We start from the raw sequence: 21,615 nt of genomic DNA on the forward strand, positions 1-21,615 counted from the left end.
TCAACAGTGGCACTATTGATATTTTAGGTAATCTTTTGTTGTCTGTGTGTGTGTGTGGGGGGCTGTCCTGTGCGTTGTAGGGTATTAAGGGGCATTGTGAGTCCATACATATTAGATGCTAGTAGCACCCCCTCTTTTATAACTATCAAAACTGTCAACAGTTTCCTAAAAAAAAAATTAAAAATAGAACTACCATATGACCCAGCAATTCCACTTCTGGATATATATCCGAAGAAATCCAAAACACTAAATCGAAAAGATATATGCACCCTTATATTCATTGCAGCATTATTTACAATATCCAAGATATGGAAACAACCCAAGTGCCCATCAATAGACAATTGGGTAAAGAAGATGTGGTACATATATACAATGGAATGTTACTTGGCCATGAAAATAATGCCACCTTGCCATTTGCGCCAACATGGATAGACCTAGAGGGTATTATGCAGAGTGAAATGAGTCAGAGAGAGGCAAACACCAATATGATTTGACTTATAGAACAAAATAAACACACCAACAAAACAGAAACAGACTTAGATACAGAAGGTTGCCAGATGGGAGAGGGTTTGGGGGGCTGGGTGAAAAAAAGCGAAGGGATTAAGAAGTGCAAATTTGTAGTTACAAAATAGTCAAGGGGATGTAAAGTACCGTATAGGGAATATAGTCAATATTGTAATAACTATGTATGGTGCTACGTGAGTACTAGAATTATGGGCAGGGTCACTTTGTAAACTATACAGTTGTCTAATCACCATGCCGTACACCTGAAACTAATTAAAATAATATTGACTGTCAACCGTAATTGAAAAAAATTGGATATAAAAGGCAAATTGGATATATACAAGTTAAAATATTTTCAAAATAGTGAAAAAAAAAGTCTACAGACATTGCTCCCAGTTAAGGACCAATGTCCTATAGGAATTTTGGTTCTATTTAGATATTTTTTTAACCAATGGTGGGAAATGAAATAATACTTATTGCTTCTTTGTTCCAAGCTAGGAATTATACCTATGTTTCTTAAAAAGTTTTGTCTGACAGACAAGAAGTGGAGGTTCAGCGAGATAAAGGAAACTGCTGAAGATCATAAAGCTTGCTCAGCAGTCAAATCAGTATTGCACGCCAGGCTTGTCTGCTGGCAAAGCCTTTCCTCCTTTCCAGCACACTCCCCACTGCCACTCTGCAAGAAAAACAGTGTGCCTCACATTGAAGGCTAACTGTGCATTCAACAAGTGTGCCCCAAAATATTTAAAAACTTTTTGATGAAGGGAAATTATTACTCTTCTAGTCATTACACGTATTTAAACATATAGCAGGCCCACACATATAGACACTGGGACCCTTCACTACGTTGTGCCTCTGGTCTTATCTCTGAAAAACAGAGCAACACAATGGGACAGCTTAATTCTCCTTGTTACAACTTACACAAAAGCCAGAGCCTAACGGTGCCAAAAGCAACCGGTCTTGTTTACATAAGGGCTGAAAGCTAATAGTTAACTTTCTCCCCTTCCAGAAAAAGTAAATAACGCCTCATTTTACAACTACAAACGAGTGAAATCGTGTAAAATGTCATAAAATGGAGAAGAAAACATTAAATCAAAAGAAAAATGGAAAGAAAGGTTGATTCCAACGCTCCCTCTCCCGCTTTCGCTGGCGTTCCCGGCGGGTCGGGCTGCGCAGCCTGGGTCCCTATCGCCCCCGCCCAACTCCCGTCGGTGGCGCCTGGGGCGTTCTGGCTTCCTTTCCCGCCCGGGGCTGCGCGGCTCCTCTCGAGAAGCTCGTCCCAGAGCCAGGCCTGGAAAAACAACAGCAAGAAACTTTGGCTAGGTCGGCGGTTCAGTGAAAAAAAGCACTCCCGTTTGGTTCGGGGCTGTAGCCGCCGGTTCCGATTTTGTGGTGGGGTGGGGGGTGGGTCACCACTCGGTCAGGTTCAATGGCGTACGTGCGCGAGGAGCCGCTGGGTAACTTATTGAGCGCCCACGGTCTACAAGGGGGGTGTGCGTCCAGGCGCGCGGTGGGTGTGTGGGGAGGGCGCGGGCGCGCGGAGCCGGCGAGAGGCGCGCAGGCCGCGTGCACGCGCGGAGCCTGGGGCTGGGGGCGGGGAAAAGGGAGGGGGTGGGGTGGGGAGAGCGGTACGGGGGGGTGTGTCCCCTGGTCTCGCTCCTTCACTCGCTGGCGGGCGCGCTCTTCCGCTCCCTTCCCGGGCGGGAATCCGGGCCGGGTTGTGGCCGCGGCCGCGTACGTGAGCGCAGTGTCCCGGAGAGGGAGGGCAGGCCGGCCAGGTGGGCGCGAACGGAGCCTGGGCGGGCGAGAGGGCGGCCGGAGCGGAGCCGGGCAGTGGGCCGCGCCGGTGGGTGTGCAGGGGCGACGGCAGCTGCAGCCCGGAGCCGAGCCGAGCTGTCCAAGCCGGAGCTGTCCGGCCCGCGCTGCTGCTTGTGGCGAGGCGAGGTGAGCTGTGCTGGGACCTCGCAGCGCTGCAGCCCCGAGACGGGGGCGGCCTGAGAACTTCCCACGCTCCGCACGCCCTCGGGGACCGGGTCGGGGCCTGAGGGCCCGGGAGGCCGGAGCGCTGGGGCAGTGGCGGGTCGGGGCGCGGGGACGCTGCGGCAGTGCCCGCGCTGGCTGGGTGGGGGTGGCCGCTCGCTCTCCCGTATGCCGCCTTGTTTATTTCGCTCGCGGCCGGCGCTCGCCAAGGCACCCCCTCCCCAACTTTGAACGGTTGTCCAGAGTCGCTTCTCCGACGGAGATTGACCTGCCCCCTCCCTGACCCTTTCCGGCTGGGCCGCCAGCCCAGCCCTCCGGTGCCCGCGCGTTCCTGCCCACTCTACCGAGCGAGCGAGTGCTGGGCTCCGGGACGCGGGGCGCGACACACCCTCTACCTCGGGAGCTGGCCCCCACCCTTTCTGTCCTCTTCTGTCCACCCCCACTTCCTTCCGTGCCGTTTAACTCTGCCTCTCCTCACTGGTGGCCCCTGACCCTCCTAGGAGCTGGCACTGTGGGCATGTGGGGTGCTCGCTGGGGGCCTGGATGGGGAGTTTGTCATGTGCAAACAATTTAAAGGCAGCATTTTCTTCCCTGCCTTGGAGTTCAGGGCGCAGCGCCTTCACTTTAGGATTGGCTCAGAAACCTAGAGAAGCCCACCTGCCGGGCGGTGAGAGGGTGCTGCTGCCTCTGTGATTTCTGGCAGCCCTGGCCAATTCCTGGTGTCTTTGGAGCACTTCCACCGGCGGGCATGGTGCCAGGCTGCCAGGCGCAAGGGTTGCCGATAGGCCACCACTAAGTTCTTTACACTCCTCTCTCCAGAAAAGTGTACGTGGTCGAGTTTGCCTGAGAGCGAGGGATCAACAGACACTGAAGGCCTTTTTGACACCCTCCTAAGGTGTTGTGTAAACAGAGGTTTGGGTCCCAAGGAACTTGAAACACAAGGAAACATAGCAATTAAGTTCAACTCTACAGGTACTTGTGAGGAGCTGCTGTGTTCTCAGCGCCATGCCAGGCTCTCTGGGAGATGATAAGAGGCACACAAATCTAAGGCCTTAGAAAGCCTGTTGACCAGGTGGAAGTGATTTCTGAGTTCGCGTTCAAATTAATGTGTTCTGGCTGCCTAAATTCTGTAAATGCTGGGGGCAGGGGGCGTATCAAAGGAAAGGTTAGAGTTGGGGAATGGATTTACAGTACTAAGCTCTGAAATAAATTATGCACTGGAGATGACTCACTGGCAAAGGCCCAAAGGCAGGAGGGGAAGAAGTAACAGGTGCAAGAGGTTGCGAAGGGACTACCAGCAGAGAAGAGGTTCAAACAGGGATCCCAGTGAGGCAGGATACAAATGACACATGAGCCGATGCCTGCTAGGGTTTATAATCTCAGGAAGGAGACAGGAAGACCAGAGCAGGTAAAGTAAAACTCAAGATAGTGCACAATTAATTTAAAAGTGCAATGTATAGAGTAGGTGCTGTTTGAGTTCAGAGACGCGAGCCATGGGTGGGAATTGCCAGGTGTATGTTCCTGGAAGACGAGACCCTTGAGATGGGCCGTGAGGTGCGAATGAGCAGGGCTTTTCCGAGACGAGACAAGGAGCCGGCCTTGGCCAGACCAGGGAACATTTCCTGAACAGCAGGAGATAAAGATGGAGAGGAACAATGGTTGAGATTGTAAAAGTGCTAGAAAGCCAGACTGGGAATTACACTTCACCCTGGGTACTGTGGAGATATTCAAGTGTTTGAGCCAGGGAGTGACATAATGAAAGGTTCGTTGGAAAGGTTTTAAAAAGTGGTATTAGGAGACGCATCAGTTAGGCAGTTACAGTTGTGAAGTGCCCAGGGTTTGGACTGGGATAACTGGAAATGGAAAAGAGGATGTGTTTTAGAAACAGTAACATTGAAATAATCTGTTTGACAGGGGCAGGATGAAGGAAAGAGATGGACGGAAATTAATACCTTGTGGAAATCGATTACATGCCAAGGCCTTGGAGTTGCTGTACTAGTAGTTGGTAACTCGAGAAATCGAGAAGTTGGAAATGTGTGTTTTGGAGAGAAGTAATTGACACTCAGGCTGCAGAGAAGTTTTGTGTTTGTCAAGACATCCAAACATAGGTGTCCTGCAAGCGACTGTGACTCTGAGATTGGGGGGGAACCAGGGTGTATGGTGGGGAAAAGGCTGCCACGGCTGGGAGAAGGAAGGCACCCCGGAAATAAATGGAATGTCTTCTTGGTCATAGGGAGGGCGTGGAGGATGCTAGTGAGGGTCCGAATTGTTAGACTCTGTTCTGTATTGCCATTCAAATGACATCTCCTGGTCCTGACCCTGCAGTTGGCAAAACTACTCTGGGAAACTGAGGGTCCAAGGAGAATGGGCTGCTTATTCTTCTAACCATGAGTGTGATTGAAGGGGAGTAGAATGGAATTTGCTAAAGACATAAATTGCTGGGTTTTGAAATGAGCTGAACTTGCTCTCCACGGAGAACCTCAGGCAAGTCCTGGTGTCCCTTTCATGGGTGGAGGTGGGGAGCAGCTAGATGACCTAAAGGAGCAAGGAGGAAATTTTGGGCTTAGGGATACTACCTTTCCCAGAGCCAGGCCACTCCCAACCTGAACCATTACCAGTTCCTAGGAATCCAGCGACCTGCCTGCAGAGGTCTTTCCTGAGCTCTGAATTCTGCTTTCTTGAAAGTTGCAAGGGTGACTTCGGGTGATTTGCTGAATAAATTCCCCAAGCCTCAACTTGCAACATCTGAGGGCTTGTGAATGTGAAGGATGATTGCAAAAAGTTGCAGAATGAGTGGAGAATGTAATTGCATTTCCTTAGCCTCTCTGTTTCTTTGAGATGTAGGATCGGTGATCTAGCAGGGGAAGTGACTTGCATAGGGAGAGGTGTCCATCAGATTTTTTTTCTTTTTAAAAAAATATATTTTTATTGATCTCAGAGAGGAAGGGAGAGGGGGAGAGAGAGAGAGAACTACATCAATGATGAGAGAGAAACATTGACCGGCCGCTTCCTGCATGCCCCACCCAGGGGATCGAGCCCGCAACCCAGGCATGTGCCCTTGACTGGAATCGAACCTGGGACCCTTCAGTCTGCAAGCTGATGCTCTATCTGCTGAGCCAAACTGGCTAGGGCTATTTTTTTTTTCTTTATAGGGAATATATGATGGTCAAAAAAACTGCACAGAGCAGTAGCTGCGCTAATTCACTCTTCATAGAGCAGTGTTTTCTGCTCTCTCGTGGCCTAGTCCACTCAATCATGTATGTAAAAATCTAATTCAAGTTCATAAAATACTACTTTCCTTGGCTTGGTACAGTCTCCTCTGCTACTTTTATTTTCTATTCTATTATTTTTCATTTAAAAATACTTGTCTCCCACTAAATTGATTTAACCACTCTGTAATGGATCCTACCCCACAGTTTGATAAACACAGTGATAGAGAATTTTCACATCTTGTAAGTATTTGTTAAGCTGCTCATGTGCAGACCTACCCTTATTAGTGCTGTGGGTGGAAGGAAGCATGAGGAAGAGACTGAAAGTTGACAGGCTAGTTGGAGTGTTAAGATAGAGCTATGATTAAGGAGCGGGGCAAAATGATTAAATGCCACAATGAAAAATAGTTACCCATAGAGTTCAGAGAAAGGGGTGAGCAACCTGTGCTGGAGTGGCTTGGAAAAACTATTTGGAATAGGGAAGGAAGTCTGGGATAAACCTTTTCAGGGGGTTCTTATGGGCTGCACAGGTGGGAGGTGTAGCATGGGCAAAGACTTGGAGTTGGGGATGTACACAGTGTATGCAGGAGTGATGAGCAGAGTGTAGGCAGAATCAGGTTGGCAAGGGGGGTTAGGATTCAAGCGTAGTGTAGGGGTTATAAGTAGGTGGCCCAAAGAATATGTTCAGTCTTCAGACGTGTTGTAATTTGGACTACCCAAAGGTTTTTATAAACTTGGGAGTGATCCAGAAAACCTCTGGATTTGGGATTGCCTTAAAGAATCCGATCAGGCAGGCTTCTGGAGCTGAGGGGTGGCTACTCCCTGGGTGTGGGAGACAGGTCTTGTGGTCTCCCGCTGTCATAGTCCCAGGACTCCCTGTTGCCTCAGTCCAGTCGCTTTACATCGCTGCTTAGTCCTGCAGGTCTTTGGGTTTGTGACCTGCGTCTTCAAGAGGATTCAGGTAGGAGTCTGACCTTACGGAACCTCAGATGTTTGTGTGCAAATGATTTATTTTAGGCAAGTCCACAGCACTTTCTGAGTTGCTATTGGCTGGGACTTGGCAACATTTTTTTGATTGGTTGGAATGGTACTTATTGGAGGGCTTTGTGACATATTCTCTATAGTGAGACAAATTTCTAGTGACCCCAAGATCTCCCAAGCATTCCCCTTTTCCACTACTGGCTGCCATGGTTAGATTGAGGCTCCTGGCATGTATCTTCTAAGAACTAAGTCGAGGTAGTAACTTGGTGCGACGTGAGTCATGACTGCCAAATGCCATATGACATTAGACTCTCAGGAGCTTTGGTTCTGAGTCAATAATAAAGGAACAGCAAGGAGAGGAGCTGTGCCATTTCTTCTGGTATATCCTTACTCCTAGAATGTCCCCAGGGGGTGGGCCTCCAGGATCCAGAGGTTCATAATGAATACGGAATAACTGGTCCAAGCCCAGGTGTTAATGCAAATGATTCCTGGAAAACTAGCTTTTAGAACCAGCTGAAGTGAGTAAGTTCAGGTCTCTGTGGTCCTGAGACAGTTGGGTGTACCCTGGCAGTCCATAGCCACTTGTTATACCTCCCCAGGTGAGCTACAGGTAAGAGGGACTGAGCCAAAGCCACCCTATTTTTTTTTTTTACAGATTGCACAATCTGATTATTTTAAAATACTGCTTTTGTAACGTTAAAAAAGAGTTGAAATGGAAGTGCTTTTTGCTTAAAAAATGTGTGGCCTGAGGATGCTAGGATAATCAAGAGTTCACCGAATTGGATGAAATGAAACCCATTGCCTGTTTTATATGATGGTTTGGTTACTAGATCAGAGAAATGATGTAGCAGCTTTGGTACACTTTGGCTCTGTAGGAAAATATTTAACAGTTATTTGAATATGATGGTAGAATGTGAGCTGGATGGTGTTATTAATTTATTTTGATCGTGCTATTAATAGGCAAAAACTGTTCATTAGTGGCACCGAGTCAGCCTGGAAGGGGGTCTGAAAGCAAGTGCCATAGGATTCTATTCTTGGTCTTGAGCTGTTCCCCATTTTTCCAATGCGTGGATGAAGACACACAGGTGGGAGGGATTGCTTATTTAGTAGGTAAGTCCATGTTCAAAATCACCCAGAATGAGGCCAAAATTTAAAAAAGAAATTCAGTAAGAGATACATGAAAAGTCTGATTCAGTTTTTAAAATTTGAATGGTAATGTGTTGAGATGTTCATACATTCTGGTCAGATAATCCTACTTCTAGAAATATACCTGAGACCATATCCAAAATGTAGATGCTGTTTTATGCACAGAGATTATTCAGAGTTTTTAAAATAAACTATTGTGAAAAATTGGAAATAACCTAAATAGCCAATGGTATGAGTAGGCTGGAAGCAATCTATAAGTGAATGTGTCCTTTTAATAGAACTAGAGGCCCGGTGCACGAGATTCATGCACTCGGGAGGGGGGGTCCCCCTCAGCCCTCGGGGGATGGGCCTAAGCCATCAGTCGGACATCCTTAGCACTGCCACGGAGGCGGGAGAGGCTCCTGCCACCATTGCTGCACTTGCCAGCCGTGAGCCCGGCTTCTGGACTTCTGGCTGAGCAGTACTCCCCCTGTGGGAGCGCACTGACCACCAGGGGGCAGCTCCTGCATTGAACATCTGCTCCCTGGTGGTCAGTGTGCATCATAGTGACTGGTCGTTTCACCGTTTGGTCGATTTGCATATTATCCTTGTATTATATAGGATATTAAGGGTATTCAAAATAATGGTTAGGAATAATTTTAAAATAATATGGACAAGTTTCTGTTAAAAGTTAAAGTACATCTGCACTATGATTTCAAATCTTAAAGAAACAAAAGTATATAGAAAATGGGAGGAAATTACTAATTTTAATACTGAAATACTTAGTACTGGTTGCTTCTTGAAGGATCAAGTTGAGTGACACTCTTTACATTTAAAATTTATTACTTGTGTTGTTTTTTTATATTCTCTCTTTTTTTTCTCTTTATTTATTTATTTATTTATTTATTTATTTATTTAATTGTTTGAAGAATTACAAATAGTAGTACATATGTCTCCTTTTTTTTTTTTTTTCCCGTTGACCTCCCCCCGGCCTCCCCTTCCCCCCAGTACATGCCTTTACCTGCCCCCCCCCCCAGTGTCTTTTGTCCATTGGTTATGCTTATATGCATGTGTACAAGTCCTTCGGTTGATCACTTGTGTTTTTATAATATGTGCGTATCACAGTGGAAGAAGCAGTGCCATATATATTTATATATACTTATATATATATATTTAAATACACTATTTTTTAGAGCAATTTTAGATTCACAGCAAAATTAAAAGGAAGGTAAAGATTTTCCATAAAACTCCCTGCCCCCACACATGCGTAGAAAGCTTCCCACATTAACAACATCCCCCACCAGAGTGGTGCATTTGTTACAACTGATGAACCAACATTGACACATCACTATCACTTTACCTTATAGTTTACATTAGGGTTCACTCTTGGTGTTGTATATTCTGAGTTTGGACAAATATCTATATATATAAGAGCCTAAGTGACCGTTACAACCAGAATGACCGGTCAACCAGTCGTGATGACATGCACTGACCACCAGTGCAGGAGCTGCCCCTGGGTAGTCAGTGTGCTCCCACAGCCAACCTCCCACGGCCCCTCCCCCCAGCCTGCTGGCCCCCCGATAGGCCTCAATCGCCAGCCAGGCCGAGGGACCCCACCCATGCACGAATTTGTGCACCAGGCCTCTAATATAAAATAAAATGTATACACTATTATAGTATCCTACTAGAGGCCTGGTGCACAGATTTGTGCACCGGTGGGGTCCCTTGGCCTGACCTGTGCCCTCTCGCAATCTGGGACCCCTCGGGGGATGTTGGATAGCCAGTTTTGGTCTGATCCCCAATCCCTGCAGGCCCATCCAGACAGGAGGGAGCCTGATCCCTGCAGGCCCCATCCAGACAGGAGGGAGCCTGATCCCTGCAGGCCCCATCCAGACAGGAGGGAGCCTGATCCCTGCAGGCCCCATCTAGACAGGAGGGAGCCCAATCCTGTGCATTGAGTATCTGTCCCCTGGTGGTCAGTGTGCATCACAGCGACCAGTCAACCGGTTGGTTGCTTACGCTTTTATATATATAGATGGAGTGCTTTCACTGCCCTAAAAACCTCTGTGCTCTGCCTGTTCATCCCAACATCACCCCAAAACCCTGGCAACCACTGACCTTTTTTACTGCCTTGACAGTTTTGCCTTTCCACAGTGTTACATGGTTGGGATTACAGAGTATGCAGCCTGTTCAGTTTGGCTTCTTTCACTTAGTAGTATGCATTTAAGCTTCCTTCGTTGCTTCTCATGGCTTTCTTAGTGCTGAATAACATTCCACTGTCTGGATGTGCCGCAGTTTATCCTAAATTTATCTACTGAAGGACATCTTGGTTACTTCCAAGTTTTCGCAATTATTATGAATAAAGCTACTATGAACATCTGTGTCCAGGTTTTTGCGTGGACATAAGTTTTCAACTTTTTGAGTAAATACCAGCGAGTGCTGTTGCTGGATTACATGGTAAGAGTATGTCTAGTTTTGTAAGAAACTGCCAAACTGTCTTCCCAAGTGGCTGTACCATTTTGCGTTCCTACCAAGAGTGAATGAGAGTTTCTGTTGCTTCACATCCTCACCAGCATTTGGTGTTGTCAGTGTTCTGGATTTTGGTCATTCTAACAGGTGTTTAGCGGTATCTTGTTTTAATTTGCATTTCCCTAATGACATGTGATGACATCTTTACATGTACTTTTTTTTCCTTTTTTGCCATCTGTAGGTCTTCTTTGCTGAGGTGTCTGGTAAGGTCTTTGGCCAATTTTTTAATCAAGTTGTTTGTTTTCTTATTATTGTTTTAAGAGTTCTTTGTATATTATGGCTAATAGTCCTTCACCAGCTGTATCTTTTGCACATATTTTCTCCTAGTCTGGTTTGTCTTTTCTTTCTCTTAAACACTGCTATTTTAAAAACATTTTTTAAATTATATTTTATTGATATTTTACAGAGAGGAAGGGAGAGGGATAGAGAGCTAGAAACATCGATGAGAGAGAAACATCCATCAGCTGCCTCCTGCACACTCCCCACTGGGGATGTGCCCGCAACCAAGGTACATGCCCTTGACCAGAATCAAACCCGGGACCCTTCAGTCCACAGGCCGACGCTCTATTCACTGAGCCAAACCGGTTTCGGCTTAAAAACATTTTGTTGTTCAAGGACAGGGTGGGGAAAAGTAGATGGTTCATTCAGTGATGTATCTTGAGTACCTGCCTGCTTTTTTTAAAATATATTTTTTTAATGATTTCAGAGAGGAAGGGAGAGAAAGAGAGAGATAGAAACATCAGTGATGAGAGAGAATCACTGATCGGCTGCCTCCTGCACGCCCCACACTGGGGATCAAGCTCGCAATCCAGGCATGTGCCCTGACCGAGAATCGAACAGTGACCTCCTGGTTCATAAGTTGACTCTCAACCACTGAGCCACAGCTGCTGGGCTGTCCCTACCTGCTTTGTGTCACACACAGGATGAGGCACTGGAGTCACAAAATAAGACAGTTCTTGATCTGAAACTGATAATCTAATTGAAAGGGGCAGACCCACAGGTGAACAGACAAGCAGAGTGTAACCCTGGTAGCAACTCCACACATGCTGAGGAGGGGCAGATCATGTGGGGAAAAAGTTTTGAGATAGTTTTATGTTTGTGAGAATAATGTGAGCCCTAAGTGGGATGAGGCGTTTACAAATTGAATCCAGTTCTCAACTGGATCAGGAATTCATCCATCCAGTCAAGGGATCTAGTTTTAATAACCTCTGCTGGTCATGTGACATTTGGACCACCCGGGGGGCCATGATTTAAAAGAAACAGGAGCCAGCAAGACTGTCCACAGGAAGGCGACCAGGATGGTGTAGAATCAGGAATGACTGGCGTGTACTCATGGGGTGGGCACGTGACAGAGCTTGCAAGTGTTTTCGTGGTTATCAAGCATGGGAAAGGGTAGACTGCTCATGTTTGCTCCTGCTGTTGGAATTTGACCGATGGATAGGACAATGGCTTGATCCTCTCTAGCTTCAGAGTCCTCATCTGTAGAATGATTACACTGAAGTTGATGAGCTTTAAGGTTCTTTTTAACCCCAAAGACGAGAAGGGCAGATTTTCAGTTCGATAGGAAACAGGGTTTCCCAGCTGGCAGAGCCGCCCAGCAATGGAACTGTTTGCCCATAGAATAGTGAACTTCTCATTATTGGAGGTGTCCAAGTTGGGTTGAATGTTATTGAGGAAACATACTGTAGAAGAGAAGGACACGAATTAGGCTGACCTCCAAAATCCTTTCCCATCCTAGGGTCAGGTCATTAGGTGGTTTGTCACAGCCTGAAAGAGAATGTGGACGAGGGGCTCTTCCTGTAGTTGCATAGGATCTGAGTCAGTAGCATCATGTCAGCTCTTTTAAAAATGTTTATAAATGGGTCCCAGCATTTCCGGGAGACTCTTCTGCAGTCACTTTCGAGAACTATTCCAAGACGGGGCAGGACTCCGTTTGTGGGCACAGGGCTGCAGAAAATGGAATTCGGTCTTTAGGAAAGCAAAAGGTTGGGGCTTGGGTAGAAATCGAAAATAATAATAAATAAAATGGCTGGGCACATAAAATACTAATAATGGGTATATCGGCCAGTTCTAGCAGGAAAATGAATGAACCAAGGCGGGGCCCTTCAATTGAACGATGGGTGCTCTGCTTGGCTTTTGGGGACCTGGGAGTGCCCTTGACCATCTCCTTTCAATGTCCAACACCACAGATTTTTATCAACAGGAATAGCACTGTCAATGTCATCCTGACACCTGGGCAGAGACTGAGCCTTGGGATTGCTCTGTAGGTTTAGCGACAAAGAGGAAAAGGGATGGATACATTTAAAGAAACTTTTGAGTGGGATTTCCTAGAGTGTGTGTGTGTGTGTATGTATATATTTTATATCAGGCAATAAGTTTGTGGTTTAAGTCAAAAATTTTTTCATTTTTATTATTTATCACTTACATGTAGAAAATTTGATTAGTTTAATATTGCCTAAAGTTTACTGAAATTTATGGTTGATTTAGAAACCACCCTGATTATTTAACACTAGAGGCCCAGTGCACGAATTCGTGCCTGGGTGGGGTCCGGCTAGTCCGGCCTGGCCCCAATCAGGGTGGATCGGGACCGGGCCTGTTGGGAGGAGGAGACGGTGGTAGGTTGGCCAGCCGGCCCGCCCCCGATTGGTGTGGGGGGGTGATCGGGGGCGGATCTGGTTGGAGGGAGGGGCCGTGAGCCAATCGGGGTGGCGGGGCCTGCCAGGAGGAAGGGCTGCAGAAGGTTGGCAAGCCAGCCCCGCCCCCTATTGGGGTAAGGGGGGCGATCAGGGGCGGGGCCAGTCGGGGTGAGGGGCTGCAGGAGGTTGGCCGGCCTAGCCCCACCCCCAGATCGGGCCACCCGCAGTGGGCATCATAGTGACCGGTCATTCTGGTCATTACAGCGTTCCGGTGGTTGGCTTTTTATATAGAGATTTTTAGGTTTTCTTCCTGGTATTTTTGAATTACCTTTTTTGCTGGTGCGGGCACTGCCAGGGCAAAATCACATAGCACACATTTCTTAGAGAGCTCTGCAAAGAGAATAGAGGCTTATCTCAACTGTGGAGAACATCACAAGATGATTTCTGTCTCCACATGATCCAGGCTCACTCCTTAGCATTTGAAAAAAAACAGTATTTGGCAAGAAAGTGCTCTCTCTTCACATGGAGTAAAGCAGTTTTGGGGTGCACAACGTAGGGAATGGCAGTTTGAGAAGCATATAAAAATACAGGCAGAACTTGCTTATTTAGAACTGAAGTTGGAAATCTGTGCCTTGGTGACAAAGGGCCTGGTTTTCCTTTGCCTCAGTATCATTTGGGCCCACACAGTGTAGGGCACATCAGCTCTGCTTGTTGAATTGCTATGAATTGGTTCCCTGGGCCACATAGAGTGGATATGGGAAAAACGTACACTACCATATGCTTAAAAACATTTTTTTTTCAAAGCAAACTACAATGAGGAATAATAACAGTTCTCAGCCTATTTTGTCCTTTGAGTATTGGGAAGTCATAAAAACACTTTTAGGAAAAACAGCCATACTCGGTGGCTGTTTTTCAAAATGCAGGGGGAATGAGAAACTCCCTCTCCTCTTTCTATTTTTCTTCTGCTGCTGAAAATGAATTGCTCCTGGTGTGCCGTTCTTAAATTCATGTGTCCTCTATCCATTTTAATCTTGTTATCTATTTTTATGGCGACTGTCGCCATGGTACTCTGTGCTCTTTACATAGCATAACAGGGATTTCAGATGTCTGATAGGGCAGCTCAAAGTTCTGCTGCAGCTGGCAGAGAAACAGCGTTTCAGTTGCTCTCTCTCTCTTTTTTTTTAAAATTGAGGTATAATTTGCATACAGTGGAATGCTCAGATCTTAAGTGTGCTGGTTAATCAGTTTTGACAAATGCATTTTGAGACAGAACATTTTCATCACCCCAGAAATGTTCCTCGTGACTATTTCTAGGTTACCCCTCCTCCCCCCATTCCCCCCCCCCCCCATCAGAAGGACCACAGCTCAGGTTAGTTTTGCCAATTAGGTTTTTAAGATTCAAATTTTGTGTTTCTGGGGACTTTATACATAGTGCTTTGAAGAGATGGAGGGGGTGTGTGCTTAAAAATCAGTACCCTGTGCCCTGGCTGGTTTGGCTTAGTGGTTAGAGCATTGGCCTGTGGACCTAAGGGCTGTGGGTTTGATCCCCAGCCCTAGTTGGAGTGCATGGGGGAGGCAACCAATCGATGTCTCTCTCATGTAGATGTTTCTCTCTCCCTCCCCCTCCCCCCTTTCCTCCCTTCCACTCTTTCTGAAAATCAAGGGAAAAAATATGTTCCGGTGAGGATTAACAACAACAACAACAACAAAATTAGTACCCTATATGGTTAAGTAGTCCTGGTGAGTCAGGAATATTTTGGAGCCTGTCTAATGGGGTATTCAGATTTTTCTCAGTGTCCACAGGATCCAGATTAATGTTAAGAACAAGTGTGATTGGGCGAGGGCTGCCATTATTGGCGTGTGTGTGTGTGTGTGTGTGTGTGTGTGTGAGAGAGAGAGAGAGAGAGTGTTTGTTATGCTGGAGAGCTGGAATCCTCAGCTAGAAGAATTGGAATGATTCCTAGGACATCCCTTTGGATTACCCAGAAGCCCCCAGCACACTTTCTCCCTTTTTCCTGCCTCTTTCTTGAACTAGTACATAAGTTACAGAGTTACAGAGTTGGGCTTGTAACATTGAAACAAGATCCGTGTTGCAAAGCCCAGATGCTTTGCACTGCTGAGCTGTCAGCCTCCTGGGGAAGCATGCGCCCCCAGACATATTACTGAAACGTATTGAACAGGGTCAGTTTCTTTCTTTTTTTCTTTTAAGTTAAATGAAATTTTATTACACAGGGAGTAAACGAACACCTTCTTTACAGGAAAGCAAGGCAAACCTTCCAGAGCAAACGGAATCTTCCTTGACAACCACTTCTAATCCAGCCCTTCCCCAGAGGTCAGCGCTGTTTCATGTTTGCTGGTATTTTTCAAATGCTTTACATACTTGCAATTATACCCATAGAGCTTTAAAAAAGAGAAGTGCTTTGCACGGCACGTATTGTCCCCCCTGCCCCGCCCCAAAAGGGCACATCTTGGTGATTGCTTCCAATCCTTAGGTAGGTCTTCTTGATTCTGTTTAACTCCTGGATGGCCTTTCTTGGAACCAGAGGCGAAACTGTTGTTCATCCTTCCTCTAACTGGTAGACATGTAAGGTTATTTCTAAATCCTCTGCTGTTACAAAAGTTACAGTCAACTTGGCTGCACTTGCCTCTTTGTAACACAGGTGAGTGATTCTCTAGGCTAGACACGGAGAAAGGGGAATTGCTGTGTAATAGGGCACTTTAATTTTAAATCCTAATGAAGACACATGGCAAGGTCAGTTCCTCACATGCTCAGACATGAAGCGATTGTTTTCTAAGGCTAGCACAGGATTTAGGGTGTGCTAGGTGTGTGCCCGCCCCCTGCGTTAGCACTGGTGGCCTGGAAGGGTTGGGGATCGAACTCACAGCCCTTAGGTCCACATAGTTAGTTTTGTCTGGTCTCCCCTGGGGACTTTGGCCTGCATGTTGGTCTGTGGTTGTGTGCAGAGGAATTGCAGGATGGACGAGCAGCACATTGTGGACTGCATGGCAAATTCTAAACCCAGTTCCCTCCCTAGCTGGAGACCTTAACACATCTGTGATTTTTTTCTGTGCCGCTTTACAATACAGAGTGCCTTACCCTCAGTGCTCAAGCCCAGGGTCAGGTGTTTGGAAGCATTTTAGTGTTCTTAGAAAGCAAAAAATCTGAAACACTGTCATATCCTTGAACAGTTTCATTTTATGTGGAGGATAGCGTGCGTCTCTGGATTTACCCTTCTTGACATCATCTCTAGATCTCCGAGAACTCCTGGAAAACATAGAAATTCTTCGTATCCAGCCAAACCCATGCCAGTGTAGCAAGGGAGGGCGTGGCTGTGTCCCTCTTGAAGGGCACACGCTGCTGAGCTGGTGAGAGGCAGAACCCTTGTGCAGCCTTCCTTACTTCCCATGCATTCGTCTGCAGATCCCTCACACAGATTTGTTAATGAAAGTAGTTCTGGATCTGACCCCCGGGGAACCCCAGCGTTGCATTCACGCAATTGCCCAAGCCCGGGAATGCATCTGTATTGCCTGCTTCTGGGGTCCTGAGGCGTCTCCTCTTCTGGTCTCCCGAGGGTGTTAGCAGGCGCTCCCTCCTCTGTCATTTCAGGATTTGGTGACGGAGTTAGCGCCCCACCGTATCGCTCCCCATTTGCTAGATTCTCACAGGACTCTGCTGGCCTTGATCTCTCCGGCTGCTTTGGCATGCCCTCCGCCTCCCACAGCCCATTTAGGTGACCGTCTTCTGTTTTTACAGCTTATTTTTATGGTTGGTCAAGCTTCCAGTGTTCCCAGGGGGGCGAGTTCCCTAATTTCACAGGGGGTGGGCGGCAGTGTGCTGCTTTTTGTTTTTAGTACTTCTGCAGTGGTGCCGGACACAACGCTGTGCTGTTTGTTTGTTCTGGCCCTAGTGACCGCGAGGGGATGACAGTCTGGTCGGCAGTGGCGTAGAGGTCCCTTTCCTGGATTCCGACCGTTGCCACAGGGCTCTTCGTGATTTCGATTTTTTTTTTCTTCCCTTAAATGTATTGCACTGCCCTTGTCAGTGTTAAATTTTACTGGCCGGTTTCCCCTCTACTTAATCATTCCTTAGGTTTGGCTCATTACTATTCAGAGTTTGGTGCCTTTTTTTTTTTTTTTTTTTTTGGCTGGCATTTATTGGGCACTCGGTGCCAGGCACAGTGCTGAGTGCCCGAGGTGCACTTTTTCATTCTTCCCCAGGGTCCTCTCTCCGAGGAGTCAGAATCGCTAGGAAGAGGAGCTTGATGGCTCTTAAACACCAAGGCACTGTTACAGAGATCGCATGGCCTTGCGACACCCTCACGTTACCCTGTGGAGGAGGAGCTGCTGTCTCTCTCATTGTAGAGGCGAGGACACTGAGGCACAGGGAGGTGAAGTAATTTGTCTAAGGTCACCTGATTGGGAAGTTAGGGCTCCTTGGCAGCCCTGAGATATTGGGAAAAGTGTGAGGTAAGAATAACCGTAGCCCTGGTCCTGGGGGAGCCCCCTGCTTGATGCTTTGCTGCTGAAATGCCCGTTTCATTTCCTTTCCATGCCCAAACCACCACCACCACGTTGACCTCCGAGTGACTCACGTTTTTACAAACAGGGAGCCTTTAGGAGGTCATCAGTCTAGCTTCTTGCTTGATGCATACGTACTTTTCCTGTAGACTATGGAAGAAAGAGCATCGTCTTTCGGAATCAGCCATATTTAAGCTCACTTCTGTCACTTTCTAGCTGTGTGGTCCTGGGAGCATTACTCAGCCCCCCCTGAGTCTCAGTTTCCTCATCTGTAAAATGGAGAAGAAGATGATGATGATGATGTTATTGTGAGGGATGACATAGGATAAAAGTCTGTGAAGTGCTTCGCCAGTGACTGGCACGTACGCCTTTGATAAATGACAGGCTAGGACCGTGGTCGGCAAACTGCGGCTCGCGAGCCACATGCGGCTCTTTGGCCCCTTGAGTGTGGCTCTTCCACAAAATACCACGGCTTGGGCGAGTCTATTTTGAAGAAGTGGCGTTAGAAGAAGTTTAAGTTTAAAAAATTTGGCTCTCAAAAGAAATTTCAATCGTTGTACTGTTGATATTTGGCTCTGTTGACTAATGAGTTTGCCGACCACTGGGCTAGGACATCCCGGAAGGAACCGGGTCTCTGGGAGGCTGGGGATTGCATCGGTCTCCTTGTCTGCTTACTCTGTAGCAGTTCTCATGAAGTAGTTAGATGTGGCTGTGTTGCCTGAGAACGTGCCACTGCCTTTGTCCTCCGAAGAGTCTAGTCTCCGGCTGGCCCTGAACTGCGTGCAGCCCGCCTGCCGGCCTGATGTGGGTGAGATTCATGTGCAGCCAGCCGCCTTGATGGTCCTCGCGGCGGGCAGGGGCTCACCAGCGCTGGGCAGCCACGGCCTGTGCGTCTTGGCCTACTGAGCGCCTGTGTCATCCCTCACGTCTCTCAGACCTCAGGAGCGAGAGCCATGGTCTCTGTGATTGAGCGATGCTTATCCTGTCACTTTGGCTTAGGACAGCCTCACCAGTGAGCATGCTGATCAGAGCTGCCACCCTGTCCACTTACGGAGAAACGTCCGAGAGCGGACACCCCGATACCTTAAGCTCAGACAGGAGCAGCGACTCAGTCAGTCTGTGTCCCCACCCCTGTTCCATCTTTGAACCCATCCTCATCCCCACAATGACTGGGGCATGAAGGTTCTTTAAGTGGCCTCCACAGAAAAGTACCTCCTTCGTGGCCTGTGCCTATGGCAAGCCCCCCTCCACGGGGCTCATTGTTCACTGTGTAGGTAAAAGACCTTCCTTTATGGTGTCTATGGTCTCTTTACTTTGGCTGACTTTGTCTTTTCTGGGGGGAATGTGTCTGCCCCCTCACCCTGGGCAGGGCACCAAGACTGAGGTTTGGGCTCAGGAGAGAAGAGCAGAATTGGGAGGTGACTGCTGGGGATGAAACGAGGAGCTAGGTCATGGGGGGGACGGGTGGCAGGGCCTGGCCCTGCGCCTGGTGTTGCACACTCTCAGCCCCGACCCCCCGGGATTGGTTGGTTGTGGCCAGCAGGCCTCTCCGTGGAATGCATGGGTTTCTCGGTTCCCATGTCTTGCGACAAACCAGTTTTGCTGTGATTTTAATTAATGAGCGGCTCTCCCATGGTCAACATCTTGGTTTCCTTTAGAATCAGTAGTTGTATTACTGGTTCTGGTCCAACGTCCTTTTACAACCTCAATTCCCAGACGCCAGCCTGGCAGTGGCTGCCGAGGAGCCGGAGTGGCCCGTGGTGTGACCTGGCCTGTCTCTCAGACCAGGTGACATCTAAGACAGGCGGCGGCGGCGGGGACACATGGTGGGTTCCTTCCGGGTGCTGGGCCCTCTTCTCATTTTCACAGGCGGGGCGGGAAGTGGAGGCTCTGAGAGGGTGGCTCCCGGTCGCGGTCACGCAGGTGGAGGTGCCTGGCTGCTCCGTCCCTTCCTCGGAGAAGCTCCCTCAGCAGGGGCTGGACTTCCTTCTCCCGCACAGGCTGGTGTCATTCTGAGGGGCTGGTGCGCGTACTTCAGGGGCTGCCAGCCTTCCTTTCCTCTCAGCCCCGGCTCTCCTGGGGCGTGGGAGGCATTCCCTTTGGTACTGGGGAGAATGCTCCAATTGTAGGAGGCGTCTCAGACCAGCTGACATCTTCCTTGAGTACCTGCCGCTCTGTATCGCTGTCTTTTTGTTACCTGTTGACTCCAGGAGATGGTGATGGAGACGGTGACAGAGTGAGGAGCTGCCCACACTGCCCCCAGCATGGAAATGGAAAACGTACCGTTAATCGGGGAGTGGGGATAAAAGGGAACGTTGGGTTAAACGTTGATCTGCAAAAGCCTGGTGACTTCCCTTCTGGCCAGGCAGATCTCTTCCCATTGGCCCATCCACCATCCTGGTCTTGGAACAAATTCCGGTTCCCAGCTCTTCTTTCAGGTTTTTAAATGTCATCCCAGCCACACATGCGTCTTATCTTGTGCCTTACGATCTCCAAGATTACAGCTTATTTACTGTCAGCTCACATGTGGGACGGTGACCCCGGGCGAGGCTGGGATTCCTGAGGAGTCTGGGCACCTCTGGGCCCTTCCCTTCCCTGCCTGTCTCTGCTGGCCGGCTGCCTCCCGTTGACTGATCCTGTCTGTGCAAGCGTGGTTTCTCATTTTTACTTTTGGATCTCACCCTCCTGGCCTGTCTCTCAGACCAGGTGACATCTTTCTTGAGTACCAGCCGCTCTTCGCTGTCTTTTTATTACCTGTTGACTCCAGCCAGGCAAGTCACCAGGTGGTTCTCACCCCTCCCCCCCCTTACAAGCCCCACTGTCTGTTTATTCAGTGCCATCAGGGAATGCCATTATTCACTCAAAGGATTGCTGAGTTCCAAATACTTTTTCTGTTTTAACCACTTAAATGAAAAGAGTCTGCATTTCTCTGCCTTCTCAAAGGAGTGAGAACATAGGAACCCCTCTCCTTGTGTCTTAAGATTGGCACCTTGGGCATCGTGGCCCCAAAGTCTTCCCTTTATGGCGCATGTGCCACTCAGGGCCTTAGGCTAATGGGGTCCTGGATTATTTGGCTTTTATTATTATTATTTTTTAAAATATATTTTTATTGATTTCAGAGAGGAAGGGAGAAGGAGAGAGAGATAGAAACATCAGTGATGAGAGAATCATTGATCGGCCACCTCCTGCAAGCCCCACACTGGGATTGAGCCCGAAACCTGGGCATGTGCCCTGAACGGGAATCGAATTGTGACCTCCTAGTTCATAGGTCGACGCTCAACCACGGAGCCACGGCAGATTGTTTGGCTTTTAAAATTCTCACCTCCACATTTTATATTTTTAGGGTAGTTCCTTGTTGCCAGCTTGTGCTTTGCTTTCCTATCACTACCTCGAGGCTCCGTCTTCCCAATGAAACATTTCTTCCGCACGGTGTTGTGAAGGTCAGATGAGGCAGTGCCGAGGTGTCAGGGCCGTGCCTCCTGAGCCCCGGACCCTGCACCCCGGTCCGGAGCCTCTGCCCTGCTGCTGGGTCTCCACTTGGGGGGAAGAGAGAACAGGACCAGGGAGCAGCCAGGAAAGAGGCCAATGCCAGTGCTTGCCAGCTCGGCAAACAGGTGACCTCCTCGAGGAACATCGGTTTTCTGAGCTGTAACATGGAGATTATGTTGTCCATCCACATTTTCTTGAGTTGCTGGGAGGTCAGGAAAAATAGGGAAGGTCCCCAATGTAGTGCATTAAAATGGGTGTAAACCCCAGTGCCATTCAAGCATTTACTCATGGGTGGTTTGAGTTAATGCGCGGGTCTCTTCTATGCTTACTTGGAAAACTGCTCGAGAAAACTGTTAATTCTTTGAGGCTTGAGTTCCCAGAGATACTCAGCTCCTGGCTCCCTCCTTGCTGCAGCCTCTGGGTAAAATGCCGAGTCAGCAATCATCCGCCCGCCTTCCTCCCCTCCCTCTGGAACGCTCACATAGTTTTAGCACAGTGTAAATCAGGTTTGACCACCATGCACGCACGTACCCACACGTATACATGGCATAGGCACTCCCCCTCCCCCGTGCATGGACAGAGCAGTGCTGGAAACCCCTCTGCCTCCCACACACACACTTGTGAGCTTGGTTTTACTTGTGCCT

General features: G+C 48.2%; 1 protein-coding gene across 3 annotated transcripts in view; it reads left to right on the forward strand.

Moving 5' to 3' along the window:
- Positions 1-2,164: 2,164 nt before the first annotated feature.
- ZNF395 (zinc finger protein 395) overlaps positions 2,165-21,615 on the forward strand; it is a 44,113-nt gene continuing 24,662 nt past the window's right edge. The window contains exon 1 of one of the 3 annotated variants that reach the window (XM_080676143.1): positions 2,165-2,238. The gene's annotated coding sequence lies outside the window, so the exon portion shown is untranslated. The other 2 variants (XM_080676144.1, XM_080676142.1) reach the window with 2 other exon arrangements.

This window comes from Plecotus auritus (assembly GCF_963455305.1).
Source record: "Plecotus auritus genome assembly, chromosome: 6".
In the NCBI taxonomy this organism is placed as follows: Eukaryota; Metazoa; Chordata; class Mammalia; order Chiroptera; family Vespertilionidae; genus Plecotus; species Plecotus auritus.